This window comes from Hyperolius riggenbachi, chromosome 2 (genome assembly GCF_040937935.1).
Source record: "Hyperolius riggenbachi isolate aHypRig1 chromosome 2, aHypRig1.pri, whole genome shotgun sequence".
Classification (NCBI taxonomy): domain Eukaryota; kingdom Metazoa; phylum Chordata; class Amphibia; order Anura; family Hyperoliidae; genus Hyperolius; species Hyperolius riggenbachi.
In genome coordinates, this window is record NC_090647.1 from 340807820 (window position 1) to 340830740 (window position 22921).

A 22921-nucleotide genomic window follows, 5' to 3' on the forward strand; every position below is an offset into this window, starting at 1 on the left:
TAAACATTAGAGAAGAAGGAGGAGGAGGGTTACATACCGGCAGGGAGGGAGGGGGAGAGGCGGAAGCCAAGGTGGAGCAGCACCGCTGCCTGCTGCTGTCAGCCTCTGTCTGCAGCATCTCGCTCACAGCTTCTCACCTAGGAGGAAATATTTCAGCTTTAGATGAAATTACCTCTTTCCCTTTTTCTCATTTATCCCTTTTAAGGTATGAAGTACAAATTTATTAAAGTGAACCCGAGGAAATAAAAAGACAGTGATACAGTATCTCCCAAAAGTGAGCACACTCCTCACGTGTTTGTAAATCTTTTAGTATATCATTTCATGGAACAACACTAAAGATATGACACTGTAATACAATGTTATAGGACCTTAAAGAGACTCTGAAGCGAGAATAATTCTCGCTTCAGAGCTCATAGTTAGCAGGGGCATGTGTGCCCCTGCTAAACCGCCGCTATCGCACCGCTAAACGGGGGTCCCTTCACCCCCAAATCCCCCAACCCCGCAAGACTTGGTCGTGGATTTGGTGGTTCCTGGAGGGAGGCAGGGCTAACGGCTGCAGCCCTGCCTCCAGTCGCGTCTATCAGCGGCGCATCGCCGCCTCTCCCCCGCCCCTCTCAGTGAAGGAAGACTGAGAGGGGCGGGGGAGAGGCGGAGATACGTGCTGACAGACGCGCGTGGGGCAGGGCTGCGGCGGTTAGCCCTGCCCCAACCAGGAAGCGCTCCCCCGCTGTACCAAGGGGATTTGGGGGATCAGGGACCCCCGTTAAGCCACGGGATAGAGGCGTTTTTATTCTCGCTTCAGACTCTCTTTAATGGAAAAATCTTTTTGCCTAGTTACTTACCTGGGGCTTCTTTCAGCCTCCTGAAGTCCTCCTGCTCACTTGCCGTGATGCAGGGACGGATCTAGGGGGGGGGGGGGGCAAGCGGGTATCTTGCCCCAGGCGCAGTTTGTTGAATTCTTAAAAAGGCGGCAAAATTTGGATGGGGAATTGCAGTTTAGGCGCCAAAACCTGACCTTGCCCCAGGCGCAACTTGGTCTAGATCCGTTCCTGCCGTGATGCCGTGATTCCGCGCTCCGCCGTTCCACCGCTCTCTCACTTCTTAAAGAGAACCTGTACTGAGTAAAAATATTTAAAATAAACACGAGGTAACTTCAAATGAATTTTTTTTTTTTGGGGGGGGGAGGGGGCGGTTGTTGTTGTTTTTGCACCACGGGGCAGTCTTGAGGTTAGGCACCACCAGGGGGTCTTAGGGTTAGGCATCACGGGAGGGGGGGCGGCCTTAGGGTTATCCACCACCAGGGGGCTTAGGGTTGGGCATAGGTAGTGTAGGGCTCTGTGTGAAAGTAGGTTTGAGTTTAGCTATAGTAAAATATCGCACCTAATAAAAATGGAAATTAACACTTTAAATAGTAAAGTATTGGTAAATTTGCCAATATTCTACGATCGGCACTGTTTCTGCGCCCAATTTTCCATGCCGCCTGAAATTCATGTACGCCAAATCATAGGTCATAGCACAAATAGAGGTGATCACTACCACTATTGCAGCAGTTAAGACCTACTTCAGCAGATAAAGAAGGACCCTCAGGTCCAGGAGATCATGTGCAGTTGAAACTTCTGCAACCCCAATTGGCATGCCACTGCTGGGAGCGTACTAATGCAAAAAGTAGTAACCACAAAGTCACAGTTGAAAAAACATGAAGCCTATCTACAATAGGGGTTTATTTTTTTTTTTAGTTTCTTCCTTCTCATCTGTCCTAAGTAATATTACAGAAGATCCACTCCCATTCCAGTGTCCAGTGATAACAAAACATCTGGGTCTCTGCCATCTTCAGGCCAGTCTGTCATCACAGCAGATTAGCCTTCCGCTTTCACTTCCAGCAGGAAGCACAGTATCTGTGCTGCTCATTCCTCTCTGTCTCATTGATTGGCATGGGAGAATTTTGGTTATAGCCACTGAAATCCCCCTCCTCGCATACGCATGCAATGCATCAGTCAGCAAGGGTCTGAGGCTATGAAGTATGACGTAGAGAGAGACATGGTGATTCTGCACTAGTATGGTAGATTTTTAGCATGTGGTGTGGGAGGTAGTGAGTAGATTATTAGATTGGCTGATGGGCAGGAGAGATACTTCGGAAATCCCCCTTTTTATACATCCACTGGGACCTCAGCTTTGGTTATCACATGACCTCCCCCCCGCTCCTTTGACCATGCTGTCCTTTGTCATACCAGCCTCAGGGATTCTAGCTTGGATATTGTCATGTCTCCTCCAATAGGTGAGTCTGGTCCTTTAATTGTCCAGGGCCCCAAGATTCTTTAGGGACCTCACAAGTAAGGGTCACAGGTTTACTGTCCATACAGTAAGAGAATGTGAAGGGCTTCACATTCATTTTTGACCAAGCCCCATTTTGCCTAAAACTGTCTCTGCGAGCGTACGAGAGGAATCGGCGCGGGAAACTTGGGCGCAGGATACAGCCGGTATATGGCAGATCCTACTGCTGCACAAGTCCCGGCCGTGTTAAATACTATTCCTCCTCTAGGCCACCATGGATGGTGGGGAATGAGATAATTCGGCTTCCAACAATTGCTGGAAGCCGAATGATTGTATTTTAAAAGTAACTTCAGCTCCGTCTTCTGACGGCGCTGAAGTTACTCCCTGTGCACCCAAGTCTCCTGCGCTGGATTCACTGTGTTCGCTCTGCGAATAGGGTGAGTAGCAAAACAAGCCCTGTTCCCAGAAGACTTTGCAGCAGATTCCATTGACATGGCAGTTAGCCTATAAAATACTTTTAATCTCCAGATGAAAGTGCCTTTTGGGGGGGAGGGGGAAATGCTTTTAAGTGCAATGGCTCTTTCATATGAATGGTTGAACTCAGAGCTTGGCATGCAGTTTAGCCACTAATCTGCCAGCTACCAAGCGCCTTCCACTGCAACTTACCAAGGCTGAATGGCAGCATTCATAACCACACCTGTGTCAGCACTTGATATACACTCTGGTTACTGGGCAACAGAGAACAGACGCGTAACTAGGGGGGGTCGGGGTAGGACAAGTGCCCCGGGGCGCTAGGTCCCCGAGGGCGCCCTACTGAGCTGCAGGTTTTTGTTTTGTTTTTTTGGGAGGGGAGCAGCGCAGAGAAGAGGGAGAGCTGTGGGGACAGTGGGGAAGGGGGGCCATCTCCCCCCCCCTCCCTCACCTTAGTGCTCTCCCTCCCTCGATCTCCCCTCCACAACTAATGTCCGGGTGGCTGGCAGCGGTGGGCGGGACTTACCTCCATCTCGCTCCAGTGCCGGAAGTTCGGGTCCTGCAGCCGCTACTCTGGTCTGGACCAGACCAGAGTAGCGGCAAAGACGGAGAGCGATGAGACGGAGGTAAGTTCCGCCCGCCGCTGCCAGCCACCCGGACATTAGTTGTGGAGGGGAGAGCGAGGGAGGGAGAGCCCCCTAAGGTGAGGGAAGGGGGGGGGGAGACGTCCGCCCTTCCTCACTGTGCCCATAGCTCTCCCTCCACTGCGCTGCTCCCCTCCTGCTGGGGGGGGGGGGGGGGGACACCTGGCTACCTATTCTGGGACATATACCCTCTGACTACATATACTGGGGACATATACCCCTGCCTACATATACTGGGGACATATACCCCCTGACTACATATACTGGGCACATATACCCCTGCCTACATATACTGGGCACATATATCCCCTGACTATATATACTGGGCACATATACCCCTGGCTACATATACTGGGCACATATACCCCTGACTATATATACTGGGCACATATACCCCTGCCTACATATACAGAGCACATATACCCCTGCCTACATATACTGGGCACATATACCCCCTGACTACATATACTGGGCACATATACCCCTAGCTACATATACTGGGAACATATACCCCTGGCTACATACTGTATACTGGGCACATATACCCCTGCCTACATATACTGGGCACAAATACCCCCTGACTACATATACTGGGCACATATACCCCCTGACTACATATACTGGGCACATATACCCCTGCCTACACATACTGGGCACATATACCCCCTGACTACATATACTGGGGACATATACCCACTGACTGCATATACTGGGCACATATACCCCCTGACTACATATACTGGGCACATATACCCCTGGCTACATATACTGGGCACATATGCCCCTGCCTACATATACTGGGCACATATACCCCCTGACTACATATACTGGGCACATATACCCCTGGCTACATATACTGGGAACATATACCCCTGGCTACATATACTGGGCACATATACCCCTGCCTACATATGCTGGGCACATATACCCCCTGACTACATATACTGGGCACATATACCCCATGACTACATATACTGGGCACATATACCCCTGGCTACATATACTGGGCACATATACCCCTGCCTACATATACTGGGCACATATACCCCCTGACTACATATACTGGGGACATATACCCCCTAACTGCATATACTGGGCACATATACCCCCTGACTACATATACTGGGCACATATACCCCTGGCTACGTATACTGGGCACATATATCCCTGACTACATATACTGGGCACATATACCCCTGGCTACATATACTGGGGACATATACCCCTGGCTACATATACTGGGCACATATATCCCTGACTACATATACTGGGCACATATACCCCTGGTTACATATACTGGGCACATATATCCCTGACTACATATACTGGGCACATATACCCCTGGCTGCATATACTGGGCACATATACCCCTGGCTACATATACTGGGCACATATATCCCTGACTACATATACTGGGCACATATACCCCTGGCTACATATACTGGGGACATATACCCCTGGCTACATATACTGGGCACATATACCCCTGGCTACATATACTGGGCACATATATCCCTGACTACATATACCCCTGACTATATATACTGGGCACATATTATACCCTTGGCTACATATACTGGGCACATATAACCCTGATTACACATATACACCTGGCTACATATACTGGTCACATATACCCCTGGCTACCTGTTCTGTGGACATCTCTACCCCTGGCTACCTGTTCTGGGGACATCTATACCGCTGGCCACCTATTCTGGGGACATCTATACTGCTGGCCACCTATTCTGGGGACACCTATAGACCTGGGGCTACCTATTTTTGGGGAACCACTGCTGTCGGATTGAGTGTATTTTGAGGAACTGCTGCCAGGTGAGAGGTGTCTACCATATTAAGGGGGCATTCTGCCTATTTTTGTAAAATGCTGTCTATTTATGTGCCTTATGACTGCTGAATTTGTCTTGTTGGGGGCCTCATGGTGACTGAATTTGTTTTGTTGGGGGCCTCATGATTTGTTGGGGGCCTCAAGATCGCTGAATTTGTCTTGTTGGGGGCCTCAAGATCGCTGAATTTGTCTTGTTGGGGGCCTCAAGATCGCTGAATTTGTCTTGTTGGGGGCCTCATGATTGCTGAATTTGTCTTGTTGGGGGCCTCATGATTTGTTGGGGGCCTCATAATTGTTGAATTTGTCTTGTTGGGGGCCTCTTGATTGCTGAATTTGTCTTGTTGGGGGCCTCATGATTGCTGAGTTGGTCATGTTGGGGGCCTCATGATTGCTGAATTTGTCTTGATGGAGGGGGGGGGGGGGGCTCATGATTGCTGAATTTGTCTTGGAACATGCTGGAAGGTACATACTGAGGGAGGGAGGGTGGGTGAGCGTGAGCCTGCTAACTTCCTGTACATTTGGCTCCACCCATAACCACGCCCATATTGATTATGTTGCCACGCCCCTTCTTTGGCGCGGCGCGCAGCCTTCACCTTAGGGGGCGCATTAATAGTGTTTGTCCCCGGGCGCTGAAAGCCCTAGCTACGCCTCTGACACCTCATGTCACATCTGAGTGACAGCTGGCTAAGGGGGAGGTAGATGTGGCTAAATGTCTGGATAAAGATTGTGACAATTTATACACTTGTTTGAAAAGGTGGATTTTAACAAAATGTTGAAGGTTTCAAAATTCTGAATATGGTGGTTGTAGTGCAAAATAGGGTGGTGAAGCCCCTGAGAAATCTTGGATATGAAATTGTTAGGAGGTGACCGTTGTGGAGGACTGAAGAGTGTCACTTGCGGAGTGCAGTTACGATTAAGAAGGAAATGTATAGAGGAGCACGGTTAGAATGATAAGTCCTCCCATTTAACTACTCCATTTCCTTTTTGGGGTACATAGAAGTAAGGAAAATCACATTGTCCCTAGCCTTGGGACAAGGGTGCTTTACAGGGGTTGTTTTGTTGCCTTTTCGTGCAAGGTACCGTAACCCCTCTTCTTCAACGTTAAAGTGAACCTCCAGACTAAAAATCTACTCAGCAGAACTGAAAAGGCTTGGTGTTTTTAAACAGTTTCACAGCATCAGAACTTTGTTTTTATTACCAAAGCATAATTTTTAGCTGCATTTTTAGCTAAGCTCTACCCATCAAAGAAAACTGCCCGGGCTTTTTTTCCCTGATGCTGTGCAAAGCATGATGGGATTTCCTATGTTGTTATTCATGTTGCCTAGCAACTGGGAGGGGTGATCAGCACACAGGACAGTTGGAACTGTTTCATGCTCCCTGTCACTTCCTTTCAACCAAAAAGATGGCTGCCCTCATGAAATCAAACATTTGCCTGTTCTTTTAAAACAGGGTGGGTAAGAGATTATATTACCTATCTATTTTAATTAACATAACTAATGTAACTTAATGACAGTATGTTTGTTTAGGCGGAAGTTCCTCTTTAAAATCTAAGCAAGTTGCTATTAGTCAGGAGGCAAAGTCTAAGGGCCTGTTTCCACTACACGCAGATTGGATGCAGAATGGATGCATAAAAACGGACTCCAATGGATGCCTATGGGAAAATCTGCATCAGAAAAATCACGTTTAGTGGAAACAGGCCCATAGGCATTCATTGGAGTCAGTTTTTCTGCATCCATTCTGCATCCAATCTGCGTGTGGTGGAAACAGGCCCTAACATTCACTGACTCTGCCTTCCTTGCCTCCCAGCCTGCATGGTTGATGAAAGAGTTGAAGGGGTATTTGGGACTACATTGAGTAGTGGACAGCTTGCAAAACTAGTCACAGTTTGTTTGAGTCTTAGCCTGAACACTATCTTCATGAAGTTTGAATGTCCTCCCTGGGTTTGCTTGGGGTTTTCTATGAGCATTTATGTTTCCTCCCATATTCCAAAAACATGTCATTAAGTTAGTTGGTTCCACCCCCAAAACTGTCTTTATCCCATAGCAGGAACATTAGACTATGACTATGGTAGGAATTCAATTGAGAGTTCCTTTGAGGGATTTACAATGACAGTGCCGCAGAAGTACAGTGCCGCAGAAGTCACCAGTTCTACATAACGGAATAATAATAGCAATAATATACAATTTTTTTACAGTGCACTGATGGTTAAAACAGTTTGCTTGACAAAATGCATGTTTTAAATGTAGCATTGCCAGCAGTGTGCTAGCAACCACAGCAGCCATCACCAGGAGCATAAAACTCCTTAGTGATGGCTGAGAATAGCTTTGGGGACTCCTAATGTACTCGCAAGTAGCCTAGGAATTTGTTGCCCATTGCAGGATATCATCTCATTATACAACCACAATAAATTATACTGTTTGTGTTCTGCCTGCCAAGAAGGCTTGGATAACTGAGGGTGAGTCTATTCTGATTGGATGTGGTGGAGGCTGTACCCATCCTGTCAGTTCTGGGATTGAGCACAGGAAAGTGACTTTAAAGAAGAACTTCAGTGAAAATAATGTAATAAAAAAGTGCTTAATTTTTACAATAATTATGTATAAATGGTTTAGTCAGTGTTTGCTCATTGTAAAATCTTTCCTCTCCCTGATTTACTTTCAGACATGTATCACATGGTGACATTTTTACTGCTGGCAGGTGATGTCAGACAGTGGAAGGAGATGCTGTTTGCTTTTTCGGCAGTTGGATACAGCTGTTATTTCCCACAATGCCACAAGGCTCCCACAGTGTGATGTCAGGACCTCAGAGCTGTGAGGTCGCTGACATCACACTGTGGGAGGGGTTTTAGCACAAAATCAGCCATACAGATCCCCCTGATGATCCGTTTGAGAAAAGGAATAGATTTCTCATGGGGAAGGTCAATCCTTGGTTACAGTTTCTCTTTAAACCTGGAAACACACCATCAGTTTTTTGGGTTCATCTAGTGAAATGCCTGTACAATCCCACACAGAAAGCATGGAATCACAAATCCAGATATACATTTTGGTGTGAAAGAGACTGAATTGGCTGCACTTAAATGTTTTTTTTTTTTTTTTTTATAAGAAAGCAGTAACTCCAGCACTCCAGAATTGCAGATAATGGCTTGTTTCTTCTTCACAGACCTGTCATGATATAACACCATCCAGAGCTGCTATGGCCCTCTGCCGTCAAGGGGTTATAGATAAGCAGGCTATATGTCTGATATATGTCTTGACAAAAGCATTCTTACTGGCTCTAAAATGTTGTACTTTGTTGCTTTAGGATTTGTCTATGACAAAGTAATGGACTTTATCTCTGTAATTTGGGTGTTCTGCCTCCATTTTCTGCTGATAGGATGCTGTTATCTTCTGTGTACCTGGATTATTTAAAGAAGGACCTTCATGTAATGTGTGCAGACTTTCTCCTCCTATAAGATTTTCCATGAAAGGTCACCGTGTCAGTCAGGAGATGCCAGGGAAGCCAGGGTGCAGCAGCGACCTCGGAAAGCAGGGCACAGTCATAAAAGCAGCAACTTGCGGCAAAGTATGGAAATTTGGGCGCACAGAGGCGCCTGATAAAATTGCTCTGTGCCCACTATGTAATGCTGCAATTTGCATAGCGAGAAAGCCTCTGCACCCGCTATTTTATTGGGCGGCCCCATGCACCCAAATTTCCCTTCATTGCCCGGGGGGAGAAGGGGTGGGTGTAGATCAAGCTTAGGCGATACGAGGGGGAAAGCAAGGTTAAGTGTTATGTGCCACCAGGGGAAGTTAAGTGTTAGGCATTGGTAGAGGGAGGGTTAAGGTATAGGTATCAATAGAGGAAGGGTTAAGGGTTAGGTATCAGTAAAGGGAGGTTTAGGGGTTAGCCAATGGTAGAGGTTCTGTGTGAGACAAGGATTAGGTTACGGTAAGTCATGGTAAAATATAATAATATAATATTAATAATAAATTCATATATATCAATAAATAATAAAAAAATAAATAAATAAATTAAATGTCAACAAATAAAGATTACCAATATTTTTATTTATTGGAATTAAGTAGTTTATCTATAATTTTCAGATATTCCCTGCATCATTTTTTTCAGGCACCTTTGTAATATGAATGCATTTCTGTAGGGGGTACATTAAAAAAATGGCACTGCACAAAAATGGCGCATGGTGATGCCGATAATGGCATCTTGCTACTAAAGTTATTTCATGTTTTAGAAATGCCCTAAAACTTTAAATAACCTTAGTTAAATTAGGGGGTCAGGAGACAGTATAATGACTGACTGGCAGTGTAATAGGGGGTAGTGAAATATACAGCCACACATACTTTTAAAGACCATGCCTCCTGCAAAATAAATGCATGGGTTCCTGGAGATAAAAAAAAAATTGTTTGCAGGGGTTCATTGAGATCCCAATATTATTTATAGGGTTCCTCCAGGGTAAAAAGGTTGAGAGTCCATGCTCTAACCAGGAAAAGAAGCAGATAAGCGCTCAGACAGTCCAGTCCTACAATATGCAATGGAGACACCCCTTATATATTCTCAGCTGATCATGCAGATGTATTTGAAGATGGCATCCAGGGTTAAAGACACAAACATATCTCCCCCCAAAGTATAACGACTCACCAGATGGTGCGGCCTACAGGGCCCGTCTGCGCAGCAGGGGTATTGGCCACCCCTCAGCCTCTCTGGCAAGTCAACTAAGGCTGCATCCGAAAATTAGTGGTATGCGCTGGCGTTCTCCTCGCTGTTCAACCAAATGTTCATCTACCTAAGGAGTCAGCTGTGGAGACTTGCCAGAGAGGCTGAGGGGTGGCCAACACCCCTGCTGCGCAGACGGGCCCTGTAGGCCGCACCATCTGGTGAGTCGTTATACTTTGGGGGGAGATATGTTTGTGTCTTTAACCCTGGATGCCATCTTCAAATACATCTGCATGATCAGCTGAGAATATATAAGGGGTGTCTCCATTGCATATTGTAGGACTAGACTGTCTGAGCGCTTATCTGCTTCTTTTCCTGTTTTCACTTATATTACTGATAGCGCTCCACCTCAATCATTTTTGGTGTATTGTCTGGTCATATCTGTACTAATTTTTATTATAAAGCGCTTATATACTTGTGTATCCATGCTCTAACCAGTCAATACTTAAAGAAATAAGGCCAACGTGTTCACTACAAGGGTTAATACTACTATTAAAAAACTAAAATAGGCCCTCTACTCCCATCCATAGCTACAGTAATATCATCAGGTTTCTGCTCTAAACCATTCAAGATTACAAATGGAACCTGACAGGGCTGCCCCCTCTCCCCACTAATCTTCACACTCATAATGGAAACCCTTGCAATCAAAATCAAATCAAATCAAACTCAGCAATTAAAGGAGTAAACTGCCCCGATGCCATGCATAAAATCGAACTCTTTGCCGATGCGACGACACCATATTGGCGATATCTGACCCACTAAAGTCCCTACCCCATGTACTTAATGATCTAGACCTTTTTTCTAAGGTCTCTTACTACAAAATAAACAACTCTTAATTGTATATTCTAGGTTCTAGTATCCAACCCACTCTTAAAAAAAATCATAAAAGAGAAATACCAATTTCCCTCGACCAAAGACTCCATACAATACCTTGGTATCAAACTTACAAATAAAACTAATAACCTATTCAAATTAAACTTCATCCCTCTATTCAACACTATCAAAAAAGAGCCACAAGACTTCTCCAAACATCAACTTTCATGGGCAGGCAGATTAGCTGCCTTCAAAATGTTCTCTCTGCCGAAACTAACATATTTGTTTCAAACAGTTAACATCCCCTTAAATAACAAATACTTCTCTGATCTGCAAAAATTACTATCATCCTTTCTGTGGAAAAATAAAAAGCATAGAATATCATTGACCACCTTATTCACTCCAAAGAAGAGTGGTGGCTTAGGGGTCCCTTGCTTCAAATCCCTATACTACGCCAACTTGTTAAACATATCCAAAGACTGGTGGACAAATATAAACAGTCCAATTTGGGCAAACTTTGAAGCTAAATTATTAAAGAATACCCCCATGCATTTTCTAATGGCATGGAGCTTAAACAACAAAATAAACATCCCACCCTACCCTACCATTCAAGCAACGGTCAAAGCTTGAAGGTATGCCATCTCACTTCCTTTCTACAGCTCCTCAAATATAACACCCAACCTCCCACTTCAAATAATCCCCTTCCTGATCGACAATATAAACATACAAAAGTAGATAAATACAGGAATCCGGGATATTCAACAACTAATCCCCCCCCCCCCTTATGCCCTTAGCTTCCAACAAATTAAAGATAAATTTGACATTCCGAATTCCACACATATCTATAATTAAGGCACTTTGTAAATACCTATTACCCATGGATACCCCATTGGCCAAAATCATTACTCTCCCTTTTTGAAAAAGGTCTCCTATCTAAAAAAGGAATCTCAACATGCTACAGCCATTTAACACACCACTACCAAGAAGGGCTACTTAAGTACACTGTATATTAATTTCTGGGCCTCAGAAATGAATACCAGTATAACAAGTGAACAATGGCATAAAGCAACACATTATCTAACCAAATGCTCCAAGTGCATCACACATTGGGAAACACTCCACAAAATATTTCTAAATTGGTACTACACTGCCGTAAAACGTTCCAAATTTAGCAAAGATACCCGACATACTGTTGGAGAAATTGTGGAGAAATGGGCTCCCTCTACCACATTTTATGGCCCCAAAATGCCCCAAAATAGCCCCGGTGTGGTCTCACATTTTTATAGAAATCTCCAATGCTATCGGTTCGATGCTGAGGCCTTCCCCCCTAATAGCCCTCCTCCACATTGATATGCTAAATATTACACCTGACCAGACTCCTTGTTACCTAGCTACTTAGGGCTACCAGACAAGCCATAGTTTCCCATTGGAAAGACCCTATATCTCATTCAATAAATACCATTATAAACCAAGCACACCTCAATCTAGATATGGAATATAGACTAAGAAGCCTCTACATACAAGAGGGAAATTTACTTACTCAGTAAATTTTACTAATATTTTGGAGAATATATACCACCCCATATCACAATAACTGTCCCCACATACCCAATTTACCAGAAAAGCAAAATTGTTGGGAATAAGCACTCAACAACCATCGGATAGGTTTGGTGAGCAAGTTGTGTTTGTTCTTAGATTTGTAGGTATACTTTGAAGTTCTCTTTTTCTCTGCATTGAATTTTGTTACTACTAACTCTCAAAAATACTGGTTACTATATTCTATTATTGTTCAATGTAATGCATAAATGACTGTACATTTAATGGAAAAAAATTCAAAAAAATTTAAAGTTGAAAAAAATAAAAAAACTCATATACTTTTGTCACATGAGAAGACTGGATCCTCTGGAGCAATCCTTCATGCTTATAAAAAACTGAGCACAAAATAAGAAGAGAATGATAGAGGTTAAGACGGATAGACAGTATATATGAAGCTATGAGCATGCCTATGCAACAGCTGTTTTGATACATGCCTAAGTAGTGGGAAGGCTCTGGGTACCATAGAGCCTTCCTGGTCCATGGTCCGTCCCCTCCTTCCTGTGCTTTCCCAGGTAGAAAGATACCCAACCTGCTCTTAGGTACTCCTCGGGCAGCCTTCAGAACTAGTTGCATCCATGAGTAGTTCCAAATACAAGCGCATCCGTACTGCACACACACAGTCCATGCTCAAGCATGTGCCGTATGAATGTGCTACTACTTAAGGACCCGAGTAGTTCTAAAGGCTGTCCGAGGAGTACAGAAGACATAGCAGGTCAAATAGCTTCAAATGGGGACTGAGGAATGGGAAAGCTCTATGGTATCCACAGCCTTCCCTCTACTTAGATATGCATCAAACTTAAAGAGAGCATGCAGATCAGATGCTATGACTCTGGTCTGACCCTACTGGGTTCCTTCTTGTTGCAGGTGTGTGACTGAAAAGCAACTAAAGCCACAACTCAGCATGTTAGCGAGGTAAAGGGAATAAAGATAGCAGCCTCTGTACTCCTCTCACTTCAGGTTCCCTTTAAGGTGCAGTGAAGCCCAAGATTTAGTGATCTTAACACACAGCTTGCTGGTATGTTCGCATGGTACATATGTAGGTACTAGCAGCTCCCTTGCAGGATTAGTTAGATGCACTATCTGTCCCAGGGAGGACATTAAGCATATGTGCTCCTATTCCCTAGATAGGTTTCGATGCACTGAATGCGTGCATGTTTGTGCTATGCATGTTACAGGGCCAGAGTTAGGACACATACGACACTGGGCTACCTCTACGCGGTGTATGTGACTACGCAAGAGACTTTATTCTTGTAAAGAAGATCCCAGCTTTTAACTTAGCTGTAGGGACAGCATTGATTACTGCATGATTTTTGTAAATGGATTTGCATGAGAATTTGCATGAGTGTGCGGAAGTTCATTTTGATGTTTTGCAGTGAAGCCCAAGAGGTTGAATTTGATTGAGTCATGTCTTTTACCACTTATGTAACTCAAATTCCAAAAATAACCTTCAACAAAAAAGTATTAAAAGTGTTTTGTTTTTTTTTATAATGAAGACTTTCAAATCATTTAAAATATCTCCTCTTTGGCTAAAAATATACTATTTTTTTTATCAATCACAACCTGACTTTCTGTGAGAAGAGCTGAAAAATTGCCATGTTGCAGTCTGGGTGCTGCACACTATAACTATGGCTAGCTTAGCAACAAGAAAACACAGTGATAGCAATGTTTGTTTATATTGGTGGAGCTGAGGGCATGTCTGCAAATGATGTGAAATGATTTCCAAGGATATCGCTTCATGGGACTGTAGGCAATACTGCTCCCCAAACATAGCATCTTACTTAACCTAATAATAAAGACAAAGACACTCCAGAACTGGCATTTTAAGGCTGTGGTCGTAACTTTTTTTGGTTCAAATTAAAATAAATAAATAAATAATTGGGGTCTTATAACCAAACTTTATTCAGACCAATAAATAACATCAAATAATAAAGACTTGTTTTCATATCTAACCAGCATAGTACAGATATGTAATCAGCAAGAAGGGAGAAACCCCAATCTACAACTGAAAGTTTTCCAAATAAAGCTTGACCACAACCGCTGAAAGAAGGAAAAAGGGAGGGGGGGGGGGGAAGCTCACCTTGAAGCTACAGAGGTAACAGGCAGCTTAGTGTACAAAAAGGGCGCCCGGACAAAAAGGGCGCGGGGTGTAAACTCTAAATAATAATTAATCATTAATAGGGTTTATAAAAATAGTGTGCTATATTTCGTTTACAAATAATGTTTAACAAAATTATAAATCATTAAATAATGTTTATGAAATCGGAAATTGTGAAAACGTTAATCTTCCCTGTTTCAAAAGTTAAACTTATAATTACGTTTATTAAAAAAACAATAATATATGTTTAATTGTTATAATTGTATATTATTGTGAATAACCTTCATTTATGGTTTGTTCTTATAATAAAATCTGAAAATATTCTTTATAACGATGATATAAATATAACTACGTTCGTAATAAGTGTTGTAAGACATTAGTAAATATTACTAAAATTTTACTAAAACTATACCTAAGCCTACTCTTACACAGAACCCTCCCTGTACCTATCCCTAACCCCTAGACCCCCCTGTTGGTGCCTAAACCTAAGACCCCCCTGTTGGTGCCTAAACCTAAGACCCCCCCCCCCTGTTGGTGCCTAAGTAACCCTCCCTGTACCTACCCCTAACCCCTAGACCCCCCTGTTGGTGCCTAAACCTAAGACCCCCCTGTTGGTGCCTAAACCTAAGACCCCCTGTTGGTGCCTAAACCTAAGACCCCCCCCCCCCTGTTGGTGCCTAAGTAACCCTCCCTGTACCTACCCCTAACCCCTAGACCCCCCTGTTGGTGCCTAAACCTAAGACCCCCCTGTTGGTGCCTAAACCTAAGACCCCCCTGTTGATGCCTAAACCTAAGACCCCCCTGTTGGTGCCTAAGTAACCCTCCCTGTACCTACCCCTAACCCCTAGAGCCCCCTGTTGGTGCCTAAACCTAAGACCCCCCCTGTTGGTGCCTAAACCTAAGACCCCCCTGTTGGTGCCTAAACCTAAGACCCCCCTGTTGGTGCCTAAGTAACCCTCCCTGTACCTACCCCTAACCCCTAGACCCCCCTGTTGGTGCCTAAACCTAAGACCCCCCTGTTGGTGCCTAAACCTAAGACCCCCCTGTTGGTGCCTAAACCTAAGACCCCCCTGTTGGTGCCTAAACCTAAGACCCCCCTTTATTATGTGGATAATAATGTTTTACTAATTGTGGATGCAAAAAATATTTTGCAATTTACGTTACGTACTGATCGCTTTATTTTGTGAATAATAATGTTTTACAAACAGTAAGGGATAAAACTTTAAATAATGTTTTAATTATTTAAATAAGATAAATATGTTTAGTATTTTCATAAACGTTATTCGGCACGGGTGCATTTTATAAACGTAAATCACCACAAGCTCAGTTATAAATCATTAAACATCTCCGGGCGCCGTTTGTAAACTTTATTTAGCTCCGGGCGCCGTTTGTAAACTTTATTTAGCTCCGGGCGCCGTTTGTAAACTTTATTTAGCTCCGGCGCCCTTTTTTCCTGCTCGGCGCCCATTAAACGTTATTTATTATGGGAGTGAATGGCGGCGCCCTTTTTGTCCACTAGCTGCCTGCGCCCTTTTTTCCCAGCTCCGTGGAACAGACCCTTCTTTTATAGAGCATACTTAGCCCTGATTGGTCGGCCAAACCTTTCTTTTGGCATAGTAACACCTGGCTAACAATACCCACCTGACCTGCTGACCAATCAGAAGCTTTATACATGACCTCACTGCACTGCACCAAAACACAGCCAATCACCTTACACTTTCCCTCAGAGAGGGAAAATACAAATCACCTCAGGATCAAAACTTTTATGACAGGATTATCACTAACATGAATTGCACATAGAAATTACCTATTGCAGTTTGTCAAAGACCCATGTAGGTCCTTCATTTAATATTCGGCCCTTTTATATGGGACTGTAGGCAATACTGCTCCCCAAACATAACATCTTACTTAACCTAATAATAAAGACAAAGACACTCCAGAACAGGCATTTTAAGGCCGTGGCCGTAACTTTATTTGGTTCAAATTTAAATAAATAAATAAATAATTGGGGTCTTAAAACCAAACTTTGTTCACACCAATAAATAACATCAAATAATAAAGACTTGTTTTCATATCTAACCAACGCAGTCCAGATATGTAATCAGCAAGAAGTGAGAAACCCCACCCGCCAGACTCCTAGTCTGGCACCCCACCTACGACCAACTCAACGCAGCTCTGGAGGCCAACATTGAAAATGTTCAAACCTATATCACTGAGATGAACCTCATCACTCCTGTAGAGACCTGGCTGAAGGTGTAATGGTTAAGGGCTCTGCCTCTGACACAGGAGACCAGGGTTCGAATCTCGGCTCTGCCTGTTCAGTAAGCCAGCACTAATTCAGTAGGAGACCTTTGGCAAGTCTCCCTTACACTGCTACTGCCAATAGAGCGCGCCCTAGTGGCTGCTGCTCTGCTCTGGCGCTTTGAGTCCGCAAGGAGAAAAGCGCAATATAAATGTTATTTGTCTTGTCTTGTCTTGGAATACCAACTTCTAAATCCACATGCCTATATGTCCAGATACCCAATTTTGGCAGGGTTTTGGATAATTGATTAATTTTTTCGCAAGGAACTAAACCCGAAGAAAGTAACCATTTAAATCTTGCAACCATCTCAGGATAAAACTATTTGAGTGCCAGGAGAGAAAGATTAAAACATGGAAAGATCATCTTTAATATTAAAGAACAACTCCAGAGATTTCTTTTTCCCAATATCATTCTCTCCCAAGTGAACAATGAAAATGTCCGGCAATGGAAAAATGTTTAACAAACTATATAACTTATTTTAAAGTGGTGACCAGAGCATCCCCATTGCCATACCAATAAAATGCAAATTTATTTGGATCCATGTCCAGATCAGTAGAGTAGGGTCTGTTGCGTGCTCTTTGGTGTGCCCAGAAAATGAACAAATGGCGATTAATCCATACCACCTTTCACTTACCTGCAAAATAAAACTAAAGTTAAACGCGTACATACAGCTTGTAGGCCGAAGAGCTCCATCTTCCCATTCTTTTAATCACACTCTCGTCTAAGCCCAACTTGGCTGCTACCGTAGCAGCACCTATCCTAAAAGAATGTGAGGTAATTCTGCATTTTTCTAAACCTGCTGCCATTAAACAGCTCTTTAAAACTGTATTAAAGAGGAACTGTAACGACAAAACGGCCCCTGGGGGGTACTCACCTCGGGTGGGGGAAGCCTCAGGATCCTAATGAGGTTTCCCACGCCGTCCTGCGTCCCTCGGGGGTCTCGCTGTAGCCCTCCGTACAGCCGTGACGCAATATTTACCTTCCTGGCTCCTGCGCAGGCGCTCTGATGCCTCTCGGCGCCGAAGTAGGCGGAAATACCCGGTCGCCGTCGGGTCTGCTCTACTGCGCAGGCGCAAGTTTCCGGCGCCTGCGCAGTAGAGCGGACCCGACGGAGATCGGGTATTTCCGTCTATTTCCGTGCCGAAAGTCGCCACAGCGCCCCTGCTGGAGCCAGCAAAGGTAAATATTGAACTGACAGTCGGCACAGTCGCCGGCTGTTCGGAGGGCTGCGGCGAGACCCCCGTGGGACAGAGGACGGCGTGGGAAGCCTCATTAGGATCCGGAGGCTTCCCCCACCCGAGGTGAGTACCCCCCAGGGGAGGTTTTTGTTGTTAGAGTCTCTTTAAACTGAAAAATTGTTAAAGGAGAACCCTGCTCATGTCTCAGCAAAGTACCCTGCTCACAGCCTCTGTGGCTGAGAAATAAGCTCAAATTACTGATAGGGCATCATTTATTATTAGGCAAAGCATTATAATTGAACCAGTGCTCCTCTTCCCTCCTGATCCATGTTTGATTTCTTAATGAATAATTCCACTTTTGAGTCAGATCTATTCACATTCTCATACTTCAAACCTGAATCATTGGATGCGCTGACCGAAATTAACTCTGAAATCCGCAATGCTGCAAAAAACATCAATGTAAACGCGCAACGAAACAAAATCACTTCAAAAACTGAAGTACAGACTATATCAGCAGCATCCCAAGTTAATGCTAATGCATCTAATGTATTCGGACGCCTAGTGTCAGGGTGACACAATTTTCTCTTGTAACCTTTCAGCAACTGACATACTGAAAAATAAGCTTTGCAAGGAGGGAGATTATGTAATTTAAAGAAAAAGGATAATCCCGCCAATTTTTTTATAATATGAGAATGTGAATAATCTTTCTTCATTTTGGACACAATAAATTTTAATACTGCTCCTTCGGACACGCTCCACTCATTTATCCCTGAATTTTCTGCAAACGTTTTCCATTCTTTCCATGCAATGGAATATGCTCGCCAAGTCACCACGGACACCGATTGTTGAATTCCCAATTTAATTAGCTCCAGATTATGTTCCATAAGAATGTTGGAATCTCCTCCCCCTTGGGCTGAGCGCTTGGTGCCAAAAGCCAGAATCTCTCCATCTGTAACGGGGACAGAGAGTCAGCGATGTCATTCTTTGTGCCCGGAAGATGCCTAGCCTTTAACCATACATTAAACTTCAATGAGTACAAAACCAAAATTCTTAATAATTGTATTACTAACAGGGATTTTGAAGATAAACAGTTTAATGCATAGACAACGCCTTTATTGCCTGTCTGCACTATGATGCGTTTTCCTTTAAAAAATTCACCCCAGATAAAAAGTGCTGCAACCACAGGAAATAGCTCCAGTAATACGATATTGTTCTTTACTTCTGGTTGCCACCATTCAGGAGGCCATGCTGCAGAAAACGACTTACCAGACCAATATGCTCACACTGCCGGACGCATCAGTGAAAAAGTCGATCTTGGAATTGGTTAAAAAATCATCTTGCCATATAGATTTACCGTTGTAAGAGTTTAAGAATTCAGCCCATACCAACAAGTCAGCCTTTAAAGGGGAATTGAAGAGAGAGGTATATGGAGGCTGCCATGTTTATTTCCTTTTAAGCAATACCAGTTGCCTGGCAGCCCTGCTGATCCTCTGCCTCTAGTACTATTAGCCATAGCCCCTGAACAAGCAAGTGTGCACGGCGTCAGGCACTGTGTATGTGTGCATGCATGTAGTCTGGCTTGTGCATGGTCGCGCTTGTCCGCAGACCGTGCCAAATTAATTGGCTGATACTTCTAATCAGGTATTGTTGGCTAGCCTCTATGCTGTCTGACCACTCTCAATCTACCTCCCTTAATGTTGCCATACACTGGTCGATTTGCCATCAGATCGACCAACAGATAGATCCCTCTCTGAACGAATCTGATTAGAGAGGGATTGTATGGCTGCCTTTACTGCAAACAGATTATGAATCGATTTCAGCATGAAACTGATCACAATCTGTGGAGCTGCCACTGCCGCCCGCCAACTATACATTACCTGCTCCGCCCGGCGCGAGTCCCCCGCTCTCTCCACTGTCTCGTCTCCATTGGGTTCTGGGTTCCGGACAGGCTGGCTTCGGTTCACGTCCGGGGAAGTTTAAACAGTAGAGGGCGCTGTACTGTTTAAACTTCCTGCTGGAACAGGAAGTAGCCAGCCGGGTCCGGAACCCGGAACCCAGCGGAGAAGAGACAGCGGAGAGAGCAGGGACTCGTGCCAGCCGGAACAGGTAATGTATTGCCGCTAGCATCGGTCGTCGGGCATTCGAACACCGCTATCGACGCACTCCCGACCCGCCGGCGATCGAGGGAAACCTTCCTCACAGACGGAATGATGGGAATCGTCAGAAACGATTTCGGACGGAAATCGATCATTCGGTCAGCGTTTGCGCGACGATTTCACAGCCGATTTGATCACAGTGATCGAATCGGCTGTATATATCGGCGGGAAAATCGGTAAGTGTATGGGCCCCTTAAAAGTCACCTTAGTTAGTCTACTGGATTTCCTCATCTTATGCCTGAACGCTGCCCGTACTGATCTCTGCCTGGAATTGACCCTGAACCATAGCCACCTGCCTCTGACCTCAGTTTGCTCTTGACAATAGATATTACCAATTGCTGTGGACTCTTATGCTGGGATTACACCATACAATTTTCTGTTAGATTTTTCTGTTAAGGTAGCCATACACTGGGCGATTTGCCATCAGATCGACCAACAGATAGATCCCTCTCTGATCGAATCTGATCAGAGAGGGATCGTATGGCTGCCTTTCCTGCAAAAAGATTCTGAATCGATTTCAGCATGAAACCGATCACAATCTGTCGAGCTGCAGCCGCCGACCCCCCCCCCCCCCCCGCGCATACATTACCTGCTCCGGCCGGCGCGAGTCCCCCGGTCTCCGCTGTCTTCTTCTCCGCTCTAGGCTCCAGCTTCACTGAACTTTCTGCCGGGGAAGTTTAAACAGTAGAGGGTGCTCTACTGTTTAACTTCCTGCCGGGACAGGGAGTTCAGTGAAACTGGAGGAGCTGAGCGCGGAGAAGAAGCAGCGGAGAGAGCGGGGACTCGCACCGGCCGGAGCAGGTAATGTATTGTCGCTAGTGTCGGTCGTCGGGCAATCGAACACCGCTATCGACGCACTCACGACCCGCTGGCGATCGAGGAAAATGTTCCGCACGGACGGATCGATGGGAATCGTCGGGAACGATCACTTTCGGGTGGAAATCGATTGTTCGGTCAGCGTGTGCGTGACGATTTCACAGCCGATTCGATCACAGTGATCGAATCGGCTGTATATCGGTGGGAAAATCGTTAGGTGTATGAGCCCCTTTAGATTCTAGTTCAATATGTTGGAAATGTATCTATTTTACCATCTATCTGCCGAGCAATTAGGCATTGTTCTACTCAGCAGGAGATAACCAGAAGACAATGCACCAGAGATAATGACAATTCTCTACAGAAAATAATCTAATTATGCATTCTAACAGAAAAATCTAACAGAAGAATCTAACAGAAATTTGTATGGTGTATTCCCAGCATTATGCTTCTCCAACTACAGTCCTCCACACTGTGGTATACCATTTTCCCAACCACTGTTATAGTTATCCCTGTGTGCAGCCTGGTGGGCTCTAGGCAGCAAAGTAGTCCATTGCCCGCTAGGGGTAGCAGCCCATCATCCCTTGCAGGTGCTCTGGTGTAGACCTGTGTTCACTTATGCTGGGTATACACGTCACGTTGCGATTTCCCTCTCGATCCGCGGGATCGATTGGATCGATTCAATTATTTCCAACATGTTCAATCGGTTTTCGATGGATACAGCCGTCGATTTTGCATACTTATGCAAAATCGACAGCAGTATCCATCGAAACCCGATCGAGCATGTTGGAAATATTCAAATCGATCCAATCGATCCTGCGGATCGCGTGGGAAATCGCATCGTGACGTGTATACCCAGCAATAGACTCTGCACTAAGGAAACTCTCAGCTCAGTGGAAAGGTCAATGAACCACTATCAATATCTGACTGTTACAAACACTTTATTTTTGTTGCCGCTACAATGTATGGTGATGATATTCAATTTTGTAATGATAGGTATACAGTATTTTTCTGCATGTTGTTGTCAGAAAGCATGGAAGCGCAGCCGCTCACTCTCAGAGTGGGGCGGCTGCTTCCACATCCAGCGTGGCAGAGCACGGGGAGTCAGCCGCCTCCACTCAGTCTGAGGCGGCTGTCCCCATGCAGGGCTTGGCGGAGCGCGGGAAAACCGCCGCGTTGGACGCGGTGTTGGGGTGGCTGGGACACGTAGTCCCTCTAGGTTAAGAATGACGCGCAAACTGAGGCAGAGCATATATGCCAGCCAGAAATGAGTCAGCTGACCCTGGCTCCCCTCCTGATTGGTCCAGCACTTAGGGAGGTGCTGGAGAGGCCTCCGTGTATATATACTGCCAGCTGTTCAGTTGTTGGGTGTCTGGCGTTGCGATCACATACGTGGGAGCACCCAGATCCGTAGTCAGATCCGCAAGTGTGCCAGGACCAGCTGGAGCTGTAATCCTACACTTTATCTGTCCGTGTGTGTACGACCTGGCTTGTCCGACCTCGAGAACCGACCTTAACGTTAGAGGCGGTTCCTCACTCTGTTAGCGACCCTTCCTCCTGAGGGTTACTTTCAGACAATCCTTCCTGCTGTCAGCCCGACTCCTCCCGTCTTGGAGAGTCCGGGTCTGCGGAAGGAATCTGTGCAGTACTCCTGACTGCGCTGAGGCTTGTCCTCAAAGTGTTACTGTTACACCAAAACACTACACTCTACTCAGGTGAACAGAGGTTAGCTGGTATATCGGATTATCGGTGATACTGCAGATCACTTATAATCAGGTATACATCTGTATTTCCAGTGATACTGCAGATCACCGGTAATCAGATCCTCTCTGTGCTTCACCAATCGTTACAGAACGCCAGACCGAAAAACAGATGGACGCACGCGCTGACCCTCTGAATGTGCTTGCCACTTCGGTGGATAACATCCATCAAGCACTGGGCCAGCACAAAGCATTAATTGATGCCCTAACAGGCTCTGTGCGAACCCTTCAGACGTCAGTTGATTCAGTGCGATCCCCTCCTAGTGATGACA